Source organism: Meles meles, chromosome 14 (assembly GCF_922984935.1).
Source record: "Meles meles chromosome 14, mMelMel3.1 paternal haplotype, whole genome shotgun sequence".
NCBI lineage: Eukaryota > Metazoa > Chordata > Mammalia > Carnivora > Mustelidae > Meles > Meles meles.
The window spans coordinates 24,727,024-24,744,829 of NC_060079.1; the positions used below are offsets into that span (position 1 = coordinate 24,727,024).

Genomic DNA, 17,806 nt, shown 5'->3' on the forward strand with positions numbered 1-17,806 from the left:
AGCGGGGAGAGGAGTTTCCAGGCGCTTTTCCGTCCTGGGTCCCTCGGGGAGGCTAGCCGGCCGAACCCACGGCTCAACCAGCCATAGGGGAGGGCGGCAGGAACCAGCCCCTCGAGCGTCCATGGCTCCCTGAGACAAGAGCCTGCGAGTCTCGGCGGTCACCGAGCTCCACCGCGACTCTCCTCAGAGGCCCCCGCCGGAGAGCCCACAAACACCCGCTCGCAGGCCCCGCCTGTCAGGAGGCTAAGCCCAGGGCCGCCAGGCGCGCGGCGTCGACGTCACGTGAGGCGGCCCGGCCACGTGACCCGGCGGCCCGGCCCCTGGCGCCCGCCCCCAGCTCCTCCCCTTCGCCCGGCGTCCCGGCCGCTGCTCGCAGGCGACTCTCCAGCCCGCGGAGCTTCGGAGATTCCCGCGGCTGGGCCCGGCGGGACGGCGTGAGACAGCGGCTTGGCGTCCCAGGTAGCCGGTGGGGCGCGGGCCCGAGCTCGCGGCGGCCGCTTCCGCCCCTGCCCCTCTGCTTGCTTCCCTTCCCGGCGGGCCGGGCTGGCGCGTCCCGTTCTGCCCGCTCCCTCCCTCCGGCTGCGGGCCTCGGCCCCCGGCCCCCCCGGCGGCGGGTCGGCGGGGCGCTGTGTCCTGGCCGCCGTCTGCGCCGCCGGGCAAGGCACCGTTAGCACCTCTGCTGGCGTTTTTTCCGAGGGGGAGCGAAAGGGTGGGGGGAGGCTGGCGAAAGTTTTCCCGGCTCCCTTTTTGAGCTGTTTGGACGCGGCTATGCTCCCAGCTGAAGCCTCTTACCGCTCTCGGCGCTGTTTTGCTGAGAAAAGACCACCCCTCCGACTCTCCTCCCCATCCTCGCTCGGCCCTTCCCAAGATCGTTCCATCTCCTCCTTCACCTCCGGAGGGTAGTGGTGTCACAGACCGTGTTCCCTACCGTTTCCCTTTCTCCCACAACACGGTTTCCGCAAAGGGGCATGCACTTAGGGACCTTTATCCAGGAGTGCGGCGAACTGAGGGAAGTATTTCTCTTGTCCTGCCTCGGGTATGCTACCTATTCGATTTTATACGAGATGACCATCGAGGCGTGCTCTCCTCTCTCATAAGTGGCTTTTTGTGTATATTTGTTTGCATGTGAGACATTCCGATGTCATCTTTGCAGCTGGGAATTACAGTTTTATAAAACAATATTATAATACTGCTTAAAAACCAGATTCAAAGTCTTATCTGACTTTGGCCTGTGTTGGGGGTAATATAGTTCTTGGAGACAGAAAGATTTTCAGACTGTTATGCATTGTGGGATAGTAACATCAAAACACTGAGTGTATCATGCTGAAGGGAGTGGAAAAATGAGCTAACCCTGAGGGCAGTTTATAGTGTGCTTTAAACTTTACAAAGTATCCATATGAAGTGAGCACAAGGTGAATTTCACCTCTGTAAAGTGCTTTCAGGGTTGAGTAGGTAACTGTGCATTTCCCTTCCGTTAATATAGCACTTAAACTGTGAGATGGATATCTTTTAATCCGTTGTGGGAATACCAGTCTATTTATTAAGTGCTTCTGGACGGGTCCTGTTTCTTCTTCCCTCTAGACGAAGAGGAAGGATATTAATCATTAAAGAGATTTCTTCTACAGTGATTTTTTTATGGGTGTGATCGAAATGATCAAATTCTGGGAACTTCAGAAAGCAACTAGCCTTAAAAAGCTATCAAGTTTGCAGCTTAAAAATATTATTTAAAATTTTTAAAAATAAAGAGTGCCTATATGTTCTAGCAAGACCTTTGGCTAAATTTTATTAATCAGTTCAAGCTGGGAAGTCTGAGACAGTATCTTCCTTTATCTGAAAGTCAGTGTGGGGAAGACGAAACTGAAAGGAAATCAAACACCATTATTATTCTATTTTTTCCTGTGTGTACTACATTAAACAGTAATTCATGCATCATAGATAAGGTGTGAACGCTCAAGGATTCTAGAGTCCAGCCAGGGCATTAAGACACATTTTTTAAAGATATTCTGTGGTTAAAAAAAAAAACACCCTAAAAATGTTACATATTGTGTACATGTTGAGGAATGCACAGGAGGCATATGATGAATGTTGTTTGAGTTTAACCAGAATAGATTTCTTAGAGGAGGTCATTTAATCGAGTGATTAATCAAGTGATTATCTAAGTCAGTTATGTGTTTGACCCACAGCATGGATTTAATGTTTTAAAATTTCCAAGTACAGTAAGTCCACAATATAGACTTTTCCCCCCTAATCTTGCCAGGAAACAATGAAAGAAAATTTAGAAACTACAGAAGCATAAAAAAGAATGTACATCACCTGTAATTATATCATCTGAAAATAACAGCATTTAATATTTTGGGACATACATCCTTTTTACTATACAAATTTGCTGGGTTGCTGTGTTCAGATAGTGAGATTTCAGAGGTCAAAAGAGATATTGTGATATCCAAATCTAGCTTACACCTGAGTCTAGGAGAGCCAATAGCAAAAGTTTGAGTATTGAAGAACTTAGCCAGATCTTTTTAGATAATTTTGAGTTTAGATGGAGTTTGAATATCAAGAGTTGAAATAGCTGGGGATATCTCTATTTTTTTTTAGTGTTAGATTTTAATAAATGAGATCATACTCATGCATACCTAACAAATCGTAAAGTGTGAAAGGACTTGAGTAGATAATGAATTTCACTTGGGAAAGACTATACTCAGGCCATTCCCAAAAGATGGTATCTATTCTTCCCACAACACCAGAAAAGAAGATTCCATGGCTTTCCTGAGATTAGCATTCCACAGGGGCAAGAGTATGTTTGCTGAGATGTCCCTTTCAATGCTTAAGAAGTTTTAGTTTTGGCGATGGACCAAGTCTATCCAGTTCTAGTGCTTCAGTCATGAACCCAAATAGTATGTGGAAACATCTAGTAACATTGTTGACAGCTGTGGTGAAGTGTTTCCAAGATCACTGCCAACAGTTCCTCCCTCTATGCTTGACTGCTGTACCTTCCATCAAAGAGATGGAGTGTCTGGCTGCTCCATGTAAATCTAGGAGAAGGAGAGACTACCTGCAGTGGCCCAGCTATGTGAGTGAGGCCTGTTTCAGCCTTACTTAAGCTCCGTTTGCCTCCCTCATGAATACTCCCTCATGAGTAACCTCAACTGAGTTACTCAAAGCACAGAATTCAAAGAAATAACAAACAGCTCTCCTTTTAAGCCACTGAGTTTTGGGATTGTATGTTGGTCAGCAAAACATGATTGAGACATCAGCTTAGCACCTTGTGTCATAAAATCTTTGGTGTAAATCTGGTTCACATATAAGTCAGTCCCAAGATACGATCCGTGAGCGCAGAATTGAGGTCAGCATATGCAGTAGTGTGCCTTGTGATAAGTCTTTAAATTATTCAGTCTTTATATCCTTATTCCATAAGGATATACTTACTGAATTAGTTTAACTGAATGGTGTGACAGTATCTTGTACTGGTTACATCAAAACTCAGTTAACATGTTTTAAAGGAACTACCCATTATTGAGCTGATGGATATGTGGTGTTTTCTTGCAGTTTGCCATTTGATGAATTTAGTACCATGATTGTAGTTGTAAATACATACGGTACAGATATAAGATCTGCTGCAGTGAACAGATGTTTGTGAGGTGCTTTGTTCTCAAGGGTCAAGAAGAGGGAATTTTATGCAGACTGTCGTTTCAAATGTGTGTATTACGGGACTTTCAACAAGCAGATGATCTTATTGTTCAGGAGCACTTGTCTCATTATGTTTAATTGAGCAACTTCCTATTCCAAGTCTGCTTAGGTCAGTTTAAGAAAAACAGACACTTCACTGGAGAAGAAAAACTCATAGGAGATCACATGGGTACTTCTACAGACTTAAGGTTTCCAGCTTCCACTGGGCTCTGTCTTAGCACCTCTGTAGGTTCCTCTAGTCAGTCGTCTTTCCTCCCAGGGAGAAAAAGTTGACCTCAGAAGAGAATGGCCCCAAATGCACATCAAACCCATAGTGAGATACTTCTTCACACCCACTAAGATGGTTATAATAAAAAAGACAATAATAAGTGTTGACGAGGATGTGGGGAAGTTGGAACCCTCATGAACTGCTGGTGGAAGTGAAAAATGTGGAGGGAGGGGTAGAGAAAGAGAAGAGGAGAAAAAGAAATAGCTTCCAACTCTTGGTGCCCTGACCTTGAAACTCACTTCCATCCATATCTATCCTTTCCTTTTCTGGTGTTTTCACAGAAGACTCTCCCCCCTTCTACAGCTTGTCTTGTACCTGTGCTTCAGATTCCACTTCTTGTTACTTTCTCAGAAACCTTATTTAGTGGTTATGTCGTGTCCTTATCTTTCTCTCTACTGGCAACTTCCCATTAACATTTCAACATTTTTCAGTCTCTGGGGGCACCTGGTTGGCTCAGTCTGAAGGGCATGCGGCTCTTGATTTCAGGGTTGTGAGTTCAGGCCCCACATTGAGTGTAGAAATTACTTGAACATAAAATTTTTAAAGTGAGTATTTTTATATCTCTAATATGTTTAAAACAGAGATCATCCAAAATATGTCCTTCAGCCCCAGCCCATTTTACATTTACTGCCTATTTCTCTTTTCCCTCACAGTCAAACTTAGTGAACAGTTTCTTTATAGTCATTGTTTCCTTTCTTTGCCTTTTGCATGCTCCTCAACCTGATGCAGTTTGGCCGTGTCCACCCACAGCTTCGCCGAAACTCTTCTTGTGGAAGTTGCAAATGATTCTCGTTGAAGTTGCAAATGATTCTTGTTAATCCAGGGGACCTTTCTTTGTCCTTACCTTGTTTGGTCTCAGCAGCTTTGGACCTTGACACTACCTCCTTTTTGTGATACTCAAGTCCCGAGGCTTCCATGACACTGTTTTCTGCTGGTTTTCTTCCTACTCTGCCAGTTGCTTCACAGTCCTCTTCTGCAGGGGTATTCCTTGTTTCTGGGCTGTTGGACTTAGAGTTCTTTCCAAGATCCTGCTCTCTCCTTACTCCATACGCTTTTCCCTGGGTGATCTCATTCCGAATTATCAGATCTCCAATCCAGATCTTTCTTGATCTTCAGATCTGTAAATCTACCTATTGGACATATCCACTCTGATTTCCCGTAGGTAGCTAAACTTAACATGTCCAGGGGAGAATTCCTCATCTCCCCTCTGAAACTGGCTGTATTCTCTGTCCTAGTGAGTGGCACAGCTGTGCTCAGTTACTTCCACTGAGCAGCTGGGTATAACCCTTGGTTCTTGCTTTCCCTTATTCAGCTCCTTTCCTCCCAGTCAGTCAGTTACAGAATCTTCTTGAGTCTGTCTCCTGTCCAGGTTGCTCCATTTCCGTTTCCTTGGTGCAGGCTGTTTTCTTTCCTGCCTTACTGCAGCCACCTTAGGCTCCCCCTGAGTTCTTTTCCTTCATCCCCATCTGCTCTCTACGTTCAGCCAAAGTAATCTTGAACAGACCTACATCTGATCACTTCCCTGCTTAAGGTCTTTCCGTGATTAAATGTTGCTCTTAGGATAAAGGCTAAGCTTTTTGGCTAGTGCCATGCTAAATTTCTTTCAGTTCTTCCACCTGACGTATACATGTTCACTGTTCCCTGCCTGGCTTTTCGCAGGTAGTTGACACTTCCCGATTCTGGTGTTCCCATGGCATTTGCACCTCCCCATCAGAGCAGTGGCCCCTCTGGTGAACATCTGTTTATGTGCCTAGACCCCTCTGACTCCATGTAAGTTCTGCTAGGGGTCCAGGAGGGGGTTGCAGTGTTGGCCTTGTATCCTTTTTACCTAGTGGACATCCAATAAACATTTATTGAATGAATACAGTATGGGTCTGCCTGTCTACTGCTGGAATTTTAATTGGTTTTAGGCCATCTCAGGGTATGGTTGATTATTTATTTTTATTTTTTAAAGATACTTTTTTTTTTTTTTTAAGAGTAGAAGTGAGAGAAAGGGAGCATGAGCAGGGTGAGGGGCAGAGGGAGAAGCACGCTCTCTGCTGAGCAGGGAGCCCGATGTGGGGCTCAGTCCCTGGACTCTGAGATCATGCCCTGAGCTAAAGGCAGACACTTAACCTACTGAGCTATCCAGGTGCCCTGGTTGATACTTCTACCATTGCAGAGACTAGTAGATGAAATCACATTAGAGCTTTTCACGTAGGAAAGGTTCATGATACCATAAATGAATTTGAGCTTGGATCCCTCTATTCCTGCCTTGAACACAATAGAAAAATAAAATCAGGTATTACTATGTTCTATCCATTTCTTCAGACTTTGACCCATCTATTTTTACTTGATCTCTTTTACACAGCTTTGTCTGTTTGGTGCGATGAAGAACAAAACTATAGAAATCATTTCAAGTCATGAAATTTTCTTTTCTGGTTTCCTTTTAAAAATAGAAGTGTATCATGAAAGCAATGCTTCTATAAGATTACAGTCAGCTTTACAACCCTGGATATCTTTTTTTTTTTTTAAAGATTTTATTTATTTATTTGACAGAGAGAGAGATCACAAGTAGGCAGAGAGGCAGGCAGAGAGAGAGGAGGAAGCAGGCTCCCTGCGGAGCAGAGAGCCCGATGCGGGGCTTGATCCCAGGACCCTGAGATCATGACCTGAGCCGAAGGCAGCGGCTTAATCCACTGAGCCACCCAGGCGCCCCTACAACCCTGGATATCTTTAAAAAAATGTTTTTTCTGCTAATACTATTGCCACTTGGATTGTTTGCTTTTCTAACCTGAGCACTTGACCTCAGTTTATTATTTCTTCACTTACAATGAGCTGTCAGATTCCCTATGTCCTAGAATTACCTAAAGCTTCTGTGCAATGAAATGAGAGTAGCCCCTGGATGATGGGGATAAAGAATTGCTTCTAGGGGCGCCTGGGTGGCTCAGTGGGTTAAAGCCTCTGCCTTCAGCTCAGGTCATGATCCCAGGGTCCTGGGATCGAGCCCCGCATCGGGCTCTCTGCTTGGCAGGGAGCCTGCTTCCTCCTCTCTCTCTCTGCCTGCCTCTCTCCCTACTTGTGATCTCTGTCAAATAAATAAATAAAATCTTTAAAAAAAAAAAAAAAAAAGAATTGCTTCTAGAGGCCATAATTGCAAATGGCGTTTCAAGTAAAGTAACTTACTGGCAGTTGGGAAGGGACAGATGTCCTCTCCACTGAGTAATACATCTGAACAAAGTGGAGTTCTCGGAAATTCTAAAACATCAGTCTGTTTTTAAATGAAGGTAGGAGGATTGCCTTGTCACCTGTTCATCTGCATCTTTGTGAAGAATAGCATAAACTCTTTTGGAGAATGTGGCATTCTGGAGCCCTTTGTCTTTGTGGAATTTGTCAAATATTCAGGACATTCCCCTTTATTCTTCTAGTAAGGTAAGCTTGCAGAAAAGAGAAGTGGATGACAGCTATTGCAGTAGCCCGGGCAGTAATGTATCAGTATCTCAGTAAATCTCTGAAACTTTGCTTCTTTGCAGTACTTATACCATAGAACTGGTGCAGTAGTTTTAAAGTGTATTTTTATTTAGGGATGCCTGGGTGGCTCAGGGTCCTGGCATCCAGTCCCGCATTGGGCTCCATGCCCAGTGGGGAGTCCACTCCTCCTTCTTCCTCTGCCCCTTCCCCTGGCTTGTGTGCGCACGCTCCTGCTTCCTCACTCTCTCAAATAAATGAATTAATTTTTTTTTTAAAATAAGTGTATTTTTCTTTATAAAGTTTTGAGGCTGAGTCTGTCTTAGAGGTGTGTCTGGACCTTGGAAATACATTTGGTGTCTAAGTCAGAGGTGTAGCATCTGTTCAGTCTTAAAAAGCTCATCAGAGTAAGTACAGAAGAAATCGATGAGAATAACATTTGGCTTTTCTGTAACTTCAGAGGTTTCTTGAATTTATTTTGCTGTAGCACAGATGTAGGACATGACAAGCTGTGAAGTTGCACCCCCCAAATTTACCTGAAACCCTAGAACTCGTCTATTTGGAAGTTTTACTAGAATTGAAAAACAGAACTCAAAAATAGAGAAAGGGGCACCTGGGTGGCTCAGTGGGTTAAAGCCTCTGCCTTCGGCTCAGGTCATGATCCCAGCGTCCTGGGATCCAGCCCCGCATCGGGCTCTCTGCTGAGTGGAGAGCCTGCTTCCCTTCCTCTCTCTCTCTGCCTGCCTCTCTGCCTACTTGTGATCTTTGTCTGTCAAATACATAAATAAAATCTTTAAAAAAAAAAAAAATAGAGAAAGATGGCTACACACTTAAATCTTTTGTGCTCAAACAGGAACTTCCATTGGTGAAAAAGGAAGAAAGCTATGAAAAACATTCATTCCTGCAGGAAACTGGCTGATCTTCACTGAGGAAATGCTTACATTTTATCATCTGTTAGGCTACTAGGAAGTTGATTTCTGGGACTTCATGTAGTGTTTTTCTAGAATACATCATTTTCACATAGTTTTGACTGTTGTGCAAGTAATTTTTTTCCATTTATACATTGACACGTAGCACACGGACCATATGTTTGTGTGTGGTATTCCACTGTTTGCATCGTTAGTCTTCTCGTGTTCTAGGTTCCCACTTGCCAGGATCTTTCTGTTAGACTGTCATCTCCTCAGAGCCAGGGACCACGAATGTATTGCTCTTTATGATTTCCTCCTGGTATGTGGGGTCATTTTCAGAAGAAGAATTGATATATGCTGTTATTTTGTTCATATTATCGTAAAGTAGTGCTTTTTTGGTGAGGCATCTTAGACTTTATCAATAGCTCATTAACCATAAATAAATTCCTTTTGTAAGGCAGCTTAGCAGCTTAAGCTGATAACAAATTATTACCCACCCACTTTATGAAAATGGAAAAACTTCTATTAGAGATTTTCAGTGTACATATAAGTGCTTTAATTTAAATAAATTATTTTGCAATTAAAAAAAACTTTCCACATTTGACATAGCTGTTTCAGAGGCTATATCTTGTATGCTAAAGAGCACCCAGGCCCCTTTTGAACGGATTGATTCAGCATTCAGAGTCTTTTATGTTTACTGTGAGACTGTCAGCTTCTATGATAAGGAACGATACAAGCTTGCTTCATGCCCCAAGAATGACAGCAGAGGGCTAAATGCCCCAATCAAAAGACACAGGGTATCAGAATGGATAAAAAAACAAAACCCATCAGTATGTTGCCTACAAGAAACTCATTTTAGACGCGAAGACACCTCCAGATTGAAAGTGAGGGGGTGGAAAACAATTTACCATGCTAATGGGCATCAGAAGAAAGCTGGGGTGGCAATCCTTATATCAGATCAATTAGATTTTAAGCCAAAGACTATAATAAGAGATGAGGAAGGACACTATATCCTACTCAAAGGGTCTGTCCAACAAGAAGATCTAACAATTTTAAATATCTATGCCCCTAATGTGGGAGCAGCCAACTATATCAACCAATTAATAACAAAATCAAAGAAACACATCAATAATAATACAATAATAGTAGGGGACTTTAACACTCCCCTCACTGAAATGGACAGATCATCCAAGCAAAAGATCAACAAGGAAATAAAGGCCTTAAATGACACACTGGACCAGATGGACATCACAGATATATTCAGAACATTTCATCCCAAAGCAACAGAATACACATTCTTCTCTAGTGCACATGGAACCTTCTCCAGAATAGATCACATCCTGGGTCACAAATCAGGTCTCAACCGGTATCAAAAGATTAGGATTATTCCCTGCATATTTTCAGACCACAATGCTCTGATGCTAGAACTCAATCACAAGACGAAAGCTGGAAAGAACCCAAATACATGGAGACTAAACAGCATCCTTCTAAAGAATGAATGGGTTAACCAGGAAATTAAAGAAGAATTGAAAAAATTCATGGAAACAAATGATAATGAAAACACAACAGTTCAAAATCTGTGGGACACAGCAAAGGCAGTCCTGAGAGGAAAATATATAGCAGTACAAGCCTTTCTCAAGAAACAAGAAAGGTCTCAAGTACACAACCTAACCCTACGCGTAAAGGAGCTGGAGAAAGAACAAGAAAGAAACCCTAAACCCAGCAGGAGAAGAGAAATCATAAAGATCAGAGCAGAAATCAATGAAATAGAAACCAAAAAAACAATAGAAAAAATCAATGAAACTAGGAGCTGGTTCTTTGAAAGAATCAATAGGATTGATAAACCCCTGGCCAGACTCATCAAAAAGAAAAGAGAAAGGACCCAAATCAATAAAATCATGAATGAAAGAGGAGAGATCACAACTAACACCAAAGAAATACAGACAATTATAAGAACATACTATGAGCAACTCTACGCCAACAAATTGGACAATCTGGAAGAAATGGATGCATTCCTAGAGACATATAAACTACCACAACTGAACCAGGAAGAAATAGAAAACCTGAACAGGCCCATAACCAGTAAGGAGATTGAAACAGTCATCAAAAATCTCCAAACAAACAAAAGCCCAGGGCCAGATGGCTTCCCAGGGGAATTCTACCAAACATTTAAAGAAGAACTCATTCCTATTCTCCTGAAACTGTTCCAAAAAATAGAAATGGAAGGAAAACTTCCAAACTCATTCTATGAGGCCAGCATCACCTTGATCCCAAAACCAGACAAGGATCCCACCAAAAAAGAGAACTACAGACCAATATCCTTGATGAACACAGACGCAAAAATTCTCGCCAAAATACTAGCCAATAGGATTCAACAGTACATTAAAAGGATTATTCACCACGATCAAGTGGGATTTATTCCAGGGCTGCAGGGTTGGTTCAACATCCGCAAATCAATCAATGTGATAGAACACATTAATAAAAGAAAGAATAAGAACCATATGATACTCTCAATAGATGCTGAAAAAGCATTTGACAAAGTACAGCATCCCTTCCTGATCAAAACTCTTCAAAGTGTAGGGATAGAGGGCACATACCTCAATATTATCAAAGCCATCTATGAAAAACCCACCGCAAATATCATTCTCAATGGAGAAAAACTGAAAGCTTTTCCATTAAGGTCAGGAACACGGCAGGGATGTCCATTATCACCACTGCTATTCAACATAGTATTAGAAGTCCTAGCCTCAGCAATCAGACAACAAAAAGAAATTAAAGGCATCCAAATTGGTAAAGAAGAAGTCAAACTATCACTCTTCGCAGATGATATGATACTATATGTGGAAAACCCAAAAGACTCCACTCCAAAACTGCTAGAACTTGTACAGGAATTCAGTAAAGTGTCAGGATATAAAATCAATGCACAGAAATCAGTTGCATTTCTGTACACCAACAACAAGACTGAAGAAAGAGAAATTAAGGAGTCAATCCCATTTAACAATTGTACCCAAAACTATAAGATACCTAGGAATAAACCTAACCAAAGAGACTAAGAATCTATACACAGAAAATTATAAAGTACTCATGAAAGAAATTGAGGAAGACACAAAAAAATGGAAAAATATTCCATGCTCCTGGATTGGAAGAATAAATATTGTGAAAATGTCTATGCTACCTAAAGCAATCTACACATTTAATGCAATCCCTATCAAAATACCATCCATTTTTTTCAAAGAAATGGAACAAATAATCCTAAAATTTATATGGAACCAGAAAAGACCTCGAATAGCCAAAGGAATATTGAAGAACAAAGCCAAAGTTGGTGGCATCACAATTCCGGACTTCAAGCTCTATTACAAAGCTGTCATCATCAAGACAGCATGGTACTGGCACAAAAACAGACACATAGATCAGTGGAACAGAATAGAGAGCCCAGAAATCGACCCTCAACTCTATGGCCAACTCATCTTCGACAAAGCAGGAAAGAATGTCCAATGGAAAAAAGACAGCCTCTTCAATAAATGGTGCTGGGAAAATTGGACAGCCACATGCAGAAAAATGAAATTGGACCACTTCCTTACACCACACACGAAAATAGACTCCAAATGGATGAAGGACCTCAATGTGAGAAAGGAATCCATCAAAATCCTTGAGGAGAATGCAGGCAGCAACCTCTTCGACCTCAGCCGCAGCAACATCTTCCTAGGAACAACGGCAAAGGCAAGGGAAGCAAGGGCAAAAATGAACTATTGGGATTTCATCAAGATCAAAAGCTTTTGCACAGCAAAGGAAACAGTTAACAAAACCAAAAGACAGCTGACAGAATGGGAGAAGATATTTGCAAACGACATATCAGATAAAGGGCTAGTATCCAAAATCTATAAGGAACTTAGCAAACTCAACACCCAAAGAACAAACAATCCAATCAAGAAATGGGCAGAGGACATGAACAGACATTTCTGCAAAGAAGACATCCAGATGGCCAACAGACACATGAAAAAGTGCTCCACGTCACTCGGCATCAGGGAAATACAAATCAAAACCACAATGAGATATCACCTCACACCAGTCAGAATGGCTAAAATTAACAAGTCAGGAAATGACAGATGCTGGAGAGGATGTGGAGAAAGGGGAACCCTCCTCCACTGTTGGTGGGAATGCAAGCTGGTCCAACCACTCTGGAAAACAGCATGGAGGTTCCTCAAAATGTTGAAAATAGAACTACCCTATGACCCAGCAATTGCACTACTGGGTATTTACCCTAAAGATACAAACATAGTGATCCGAAGGGGCACGTGTACCCGAATGTTTATAGCAGCAATGTCTACAATAGCCAGACTATGGAAAGAACCTAGATGTCCATCAACAGATGAATGGATAAAGAAGATGTGGTATATATACACAATGGAATACTATGCAGCCATCAAAAGAAATGAAATCTTGCCATTTGCGACGACGTGGATGGAACTAGAGCGTATCATGCTTAGTGAAATAAGTCAATCGGAGAAAGACAACTATCATATGATCTCCCTGATATGAGGACATGGAGAAGCAACATGGGGGGGTAGGGGGATAGGAGAAGAATAAATGAAACAAGATGGGATTGGGAGGGAGACAAACCATAAATGACTCTTAATCTCACAAAACAAACTGGGGGTTGCTGGGGGGAGGTGGGATTGGGAGAGGGGGAGCGGGCTATGGACATTGGGGAGGGGAGGCGAACCATAAGAGACTATGGACTCTGAAAAACAACCTGAGGGTTTTGAAGGGTCAGGGGTGGGAGGTTGGGGGAACAGGTGGTGGGTAATGGGGAGGGCACGTTTTGCATGGAGCACTGGGTGTTGTTCAAAAAGAATGAATACTGTTACGCTGAAAAAATAAATAAAATGGAAAAAAAAAAAAAAAAGAATGACAGCAGAAAAGGAGTCAGGATCTTGGTGCTAACCAGTTCCACGGGGCTTTTCACACTCTTCTGACCTCTTTTCCTTAGCAAACTTTTAGGCCAGCAGAAGACAGGTTCTGAGGTATACTTGCCCATCGATGGCGTCCATCTCCTTTGTTGCCACATACATACTCATTAGAATGAAGGTTGAGATCTGTGTGGAAGCTCCAGGCTTGTAAGTTATAATTCTAATTTCTAGTATTATTGAGAGCATTATTTTATCAAAAGTTTTCCTGGAATAGATTCTCTGTTTCCTGTTGTTTTTTTAAAAAATGTTGTATGTATAGTCAAATATATTTTTTGCTAGATCAGTAAAGCAAACCTGTAACAGTTACTTGGTTCCTAAGGGAAGGGAAAATAAATCTACTCTTAGAGGGATCAAAAGATTGGTTGCTATATGACTCCGTTAGTCTTCCAGTTCCAAATGTAGATTTCTAAAATTGGAAGGTCTGTGTTTGTCCTCTGGTCTAAATTTGCTTTCAGAGTGTAAAATAAAAATAACCTTTTCTTCTCCATGCCATGAGCTTTCTGAGGGACAGTGCTTGTCACTAGGAAAAGCCATCCAGGGAATGGGATTTTGATCCAGAGTACCAATGGACACAGAAAAAGTCTGTGGGAATAGGGGATATATTTTTGAGTGTCAAAGAAAATATGGAGATCCAAGTGGGTTGGCTTATTATCCTCTGAAGCGTTAAAACTCTTTTCCATCGTCTGCTTTCATTTCTCATTTCTGTTCTTCTGCTCTTGCTTTATTTCCATATGGCAAAAAACCAAGCAATCATTGATTCACCTATTAATGCACACTGAGTGACAATGGAGGGTGAACATATCAACGCTTTTTATGAGAGAGTACTTCCTAAATAATGGGCAGAAAAAAGTTGCAAAAAGAAAAAAGATTATCGTACTGAAGTACTTGAGAGGTGACTATTTAGTATAACGGACATGCTAATTGAAATTCATTTCTATGATTATAGTCAAGCCCTAGAAGGACTGGTCGTCATAACAAATAGTTAGTTTAGTTTGAACTGCTGTATATACTGGAAAGTTCTAAAAAGGCTATATGTCTTTTAGTAATGTTCCGTTCAGGATTTCTTTAATCTGAACTTGCCTTTCCAAGACAGAATTAATGAATTATGATTGTACTTTTTCAAAAATGTTTTTTAGGACTGAAACTTAATTTTAAAATAAATATCTTTGGGGCGCCTGGGTGGCTCAGTCATTGAATGTCTGCCTTTGGCTCAGGTCATGATCCCAGGGTCTTGGGATTGAGCCCATCATCAGGCTCCCTGCTCTGTGGGAACCTGCTTCTCCCTCTCCCACTCCCTCTGCTTGTGTTCCCTCTATCACTCTCTCTCTCTGTCAAATAAATAAAATCTTTAAAAAAAATAAAAATTTATGTCTTTGAGTTTATTAATGCAGGTTTCATGTAAACAGGGGATCATAATTTTATTTAAGATTTATTTATTTGAGAAAGAGAGTATACATATGTGTGGGGGAGGGGCAGGGGGAGAGGAATAGAATCTCTAGTGGACTCCTCCCCCCTGAGGAGGAGGAGTGCAGAGCCACCCTGAGATCATGACCTGAGCCAAATCCAAGAGTTGGTCGCGTAATTGACTGAGCTACCCAGGAGCCCCCATAATTTGATTTTTAAAAATTGTGATAAAATATACATAACGTAAAAACTATTTTAACTGTTGGTAGGTATACAGTTTACTGACATTAAGAACATTCACATTACTAGGCAGTTGTTACCACTACCTGTTTCCGTAGAACTTTCTCATCCTCCCAAACTGTCACTCTGTATCCATTAAACCAGTAACTCCCCATTCTCATCTCTGCCCAGTCGCTGGTAACTATCATTCTCCTTTCTGTCTCTATAAGTTTGACTAGGCTAGGCACCTCCTGTAAGTGGAGTCCATACAATTGTGTTCTTTTGTGTCTGGCTTGTTTCACTTAGCCTCATGTTCTCAAGGTTCATCCCCATTATCAGTCATCTCTTTTTTAAGTTCGAAAACTATTCCATTATATGTAGATACCATATTTTGTTTATCCATGCATCTATTTGTAGATATTTGAGTTTTCCACCTTTGGCTATTGTGAATAACATTGCTCTGGTCATTGGTGTACAACTGTCTATTCAAGTCCCTGCTTTCAATTCTTTTGTGTTTATACTAGAAGTAGAATTGCTAGATCATATGGTAATTATTTATTTTTTTAAGATTTTATTTATTGGACATTGAAAGGCAGCGAGATCACAAACACAAGCAGAGGGGTGGGAGAGGGAGAAGCAGACTTCCCTCTGAGCAGGGAGCCCGATGAACACTAATCCATACGGTTAGAACAAATTTGTTAATACTTCTTGTTTGGGCAAATTTAGTAGATGTCATGAGACATTTGAGCTGTCCTAATACTGTCCTAATTCTTGTGACTGATCCTTATATTTCTGACTCATTGCTAGGCATGGTGAGTCTTAGGCCTGGTATAGATTTCATAACAGATTAAATGCTAGTTAATTTCTAGTGATTCCAACTGCTTTAGCCTTTTGGATTTGTAGTATACACACTTTGTAATTTTGTGGTAGAGGGTCAAACGTATGAAGTTGATAGAATGATACTTAGTATGCTTTTCTTAATATTAGTTAGCAAATGTGTCGCTGCCCCCAACATCTCACAACAGTAATCTAATTGTAATGATGATGGTGGTAATTTTGAGTTAATTAGGAAATGTTGGTGGTATTTGCATTTATATTATACTGCCCTAGGAAAGAGACACCACGTGCCCATGTTCAGAACTGATCTATTCCTTACAGCAGATAGTACATCCTGAGTTTTAATACCTCCACAAAACTTCTTGGGGAACCTTGTCTGAATTCTGAGAATACCTTGTTCATGTCTTCAGCTGCTCATCTTGAACATGGTCTAATGGAGACAACCTTGTGCCGTAGCAGTCTATAGCCCAAGGAGGCACCTTGCGTTCATCTACTCTTGTGAGCTCCTTGAGGACAAAGGGCCTGCATTTGGTCTCCAAGATGTGCCACCTAGTGGTTTTCGGAAAAAGGAAGGAATGAGTGACATTCTCAAGGTTTCACCAGGCAAGTCTAGATGGAGGCTTATTAGCGAACACATTTTGGGGGGGGGCCAGTTCTTTTTGTATTTGAAACATTTTAAAAACAGATGCTGGTGTACATTATTGGATAAAGTCAGAAGGAAGTGATGTTGGAGAAGTTTAACCACTGAAGGGCCAGGGCTGATGTTCTCTGATGTAAGAAGACTCAGAAGGCTGGGGGTTGAGTCCTGACTATGCCACTCACTGCTCTGTGACCTTGGGATGTCACTTTACCTCTGAGCCTCACTTCTTTTTTGCTAAGAATGGATTATAACTTTCCTTTCAAGAGTATCGTGAAGATTAAATGAAATAATATATGTGAAGCTGCTTAACGTAATGTCTGCAGCCGTTCTTGATCGCTGTTCCTGTCTTCCTTCCTGGTCTTTGTTTACTTCACAAGATCGTGTTGCTAGGAGTAATTACTTGCTTGTGCAGCATTATTGCCCTTGTTCTCATGTGTTCCCAAATCCCCTGCAGCTTGTTCTTTACATCTTGAGCATAACATTATAGAATCTTACAGGACAGATTTTTGAGAGACCCAGGCTCAGGAAGTTAGGTGGCATGTCACGCTGATTAATTAAAAGCCAACCTGGGAATAAAACACGTGCTTCAGGACACTCTTTTCCACCATACCCAGACTGTTGCTAATACTTTCTGCTTTTATGATGGGTGTGGACCTATGAGATACATGACCTGGTTTTATATTAACTTTTAATTTTACAAGCCTTTGGAGAAATATCTTGTAAAACAAAATTTCAAGTAATTTAGAAATGGGTTCATATAATAAGCCATTATTATGAAATATATAATAAGTTCATATAATAAGCCATCATTATGAAAGCCTAATTTTTCAGTAGCTTACCAAACCTTTGGGATCAGAGTTGCCCATGACCGATTAATGACTTCAGAATAATTGTACTGTTGTCAGGAAAATGTTTAAGTTTGATGATAGTATCCCTTTGTGTTGTAATTTTAAATGTGGTGAATTATATTTTTTTGGCTAATTTAATCCCCCGTTTTCCCTGTTTATTTAAAATTCTATATTATATGCAATATTAAATGTGAGGACTAACTTTGATGTGGTTTATATTCTAGGAAAATAAAGTTCTGGATTTTTTTTTTTTTTTTTTTGAGGGGGTGGAATTGATTTGTCTGCTTCTAGATGTTTATACTGTTTTCCTTTCTTGTGACTCCTTCCCTGTCTGTTTTGTAAGAGACACAAGTCAGGCCGTTTGGGTGGGACAGTTTGTAAAAGGCATCTTTTTTGTTACCTCTAAGAGTATTTAAGACAGTCTTACCATACAAAGAACACAGAAATCAAGAACAAAGAAAAGAACAATAGACCAGTAGGAAAAAAAGGGACTTTATGTAAAAGGATGACGCATGAGGCCAAGAGGTGAAGAGTGTGCGTGCAGATTCCAGATTCCGGATTGTGTGGCTTCAGGCCCT

General features: G+C 41.4%; 1 protein-coding gene across 3 annotated transcripts in view; it reads left to right on the top strand.

The window, feature by feature from the left end:
- Positions 1–345: 345 nt before the first annotated feature.
- The window catches only part of RCBTB1 (RCC1 and BTB domain containing protein 1), a 56,430-nt gene continuing 38,969 nt past the window's right edge, over positions 346–17,806 (top strand). For 2 of the 3 annotated variants that reach the window (XM_045978332.1, XM_045978334.1), the window contains exon 1: positions 357–459. The gene's annotated coding sequence lies outside the window, so the exon portion shown is untranslated. Of the gene's footprint in view, positions 460–17,806 lie in introns of all 3 variants that reach the window. The other variant, XM_045978331.1, reaches the window with a different exon arrangement.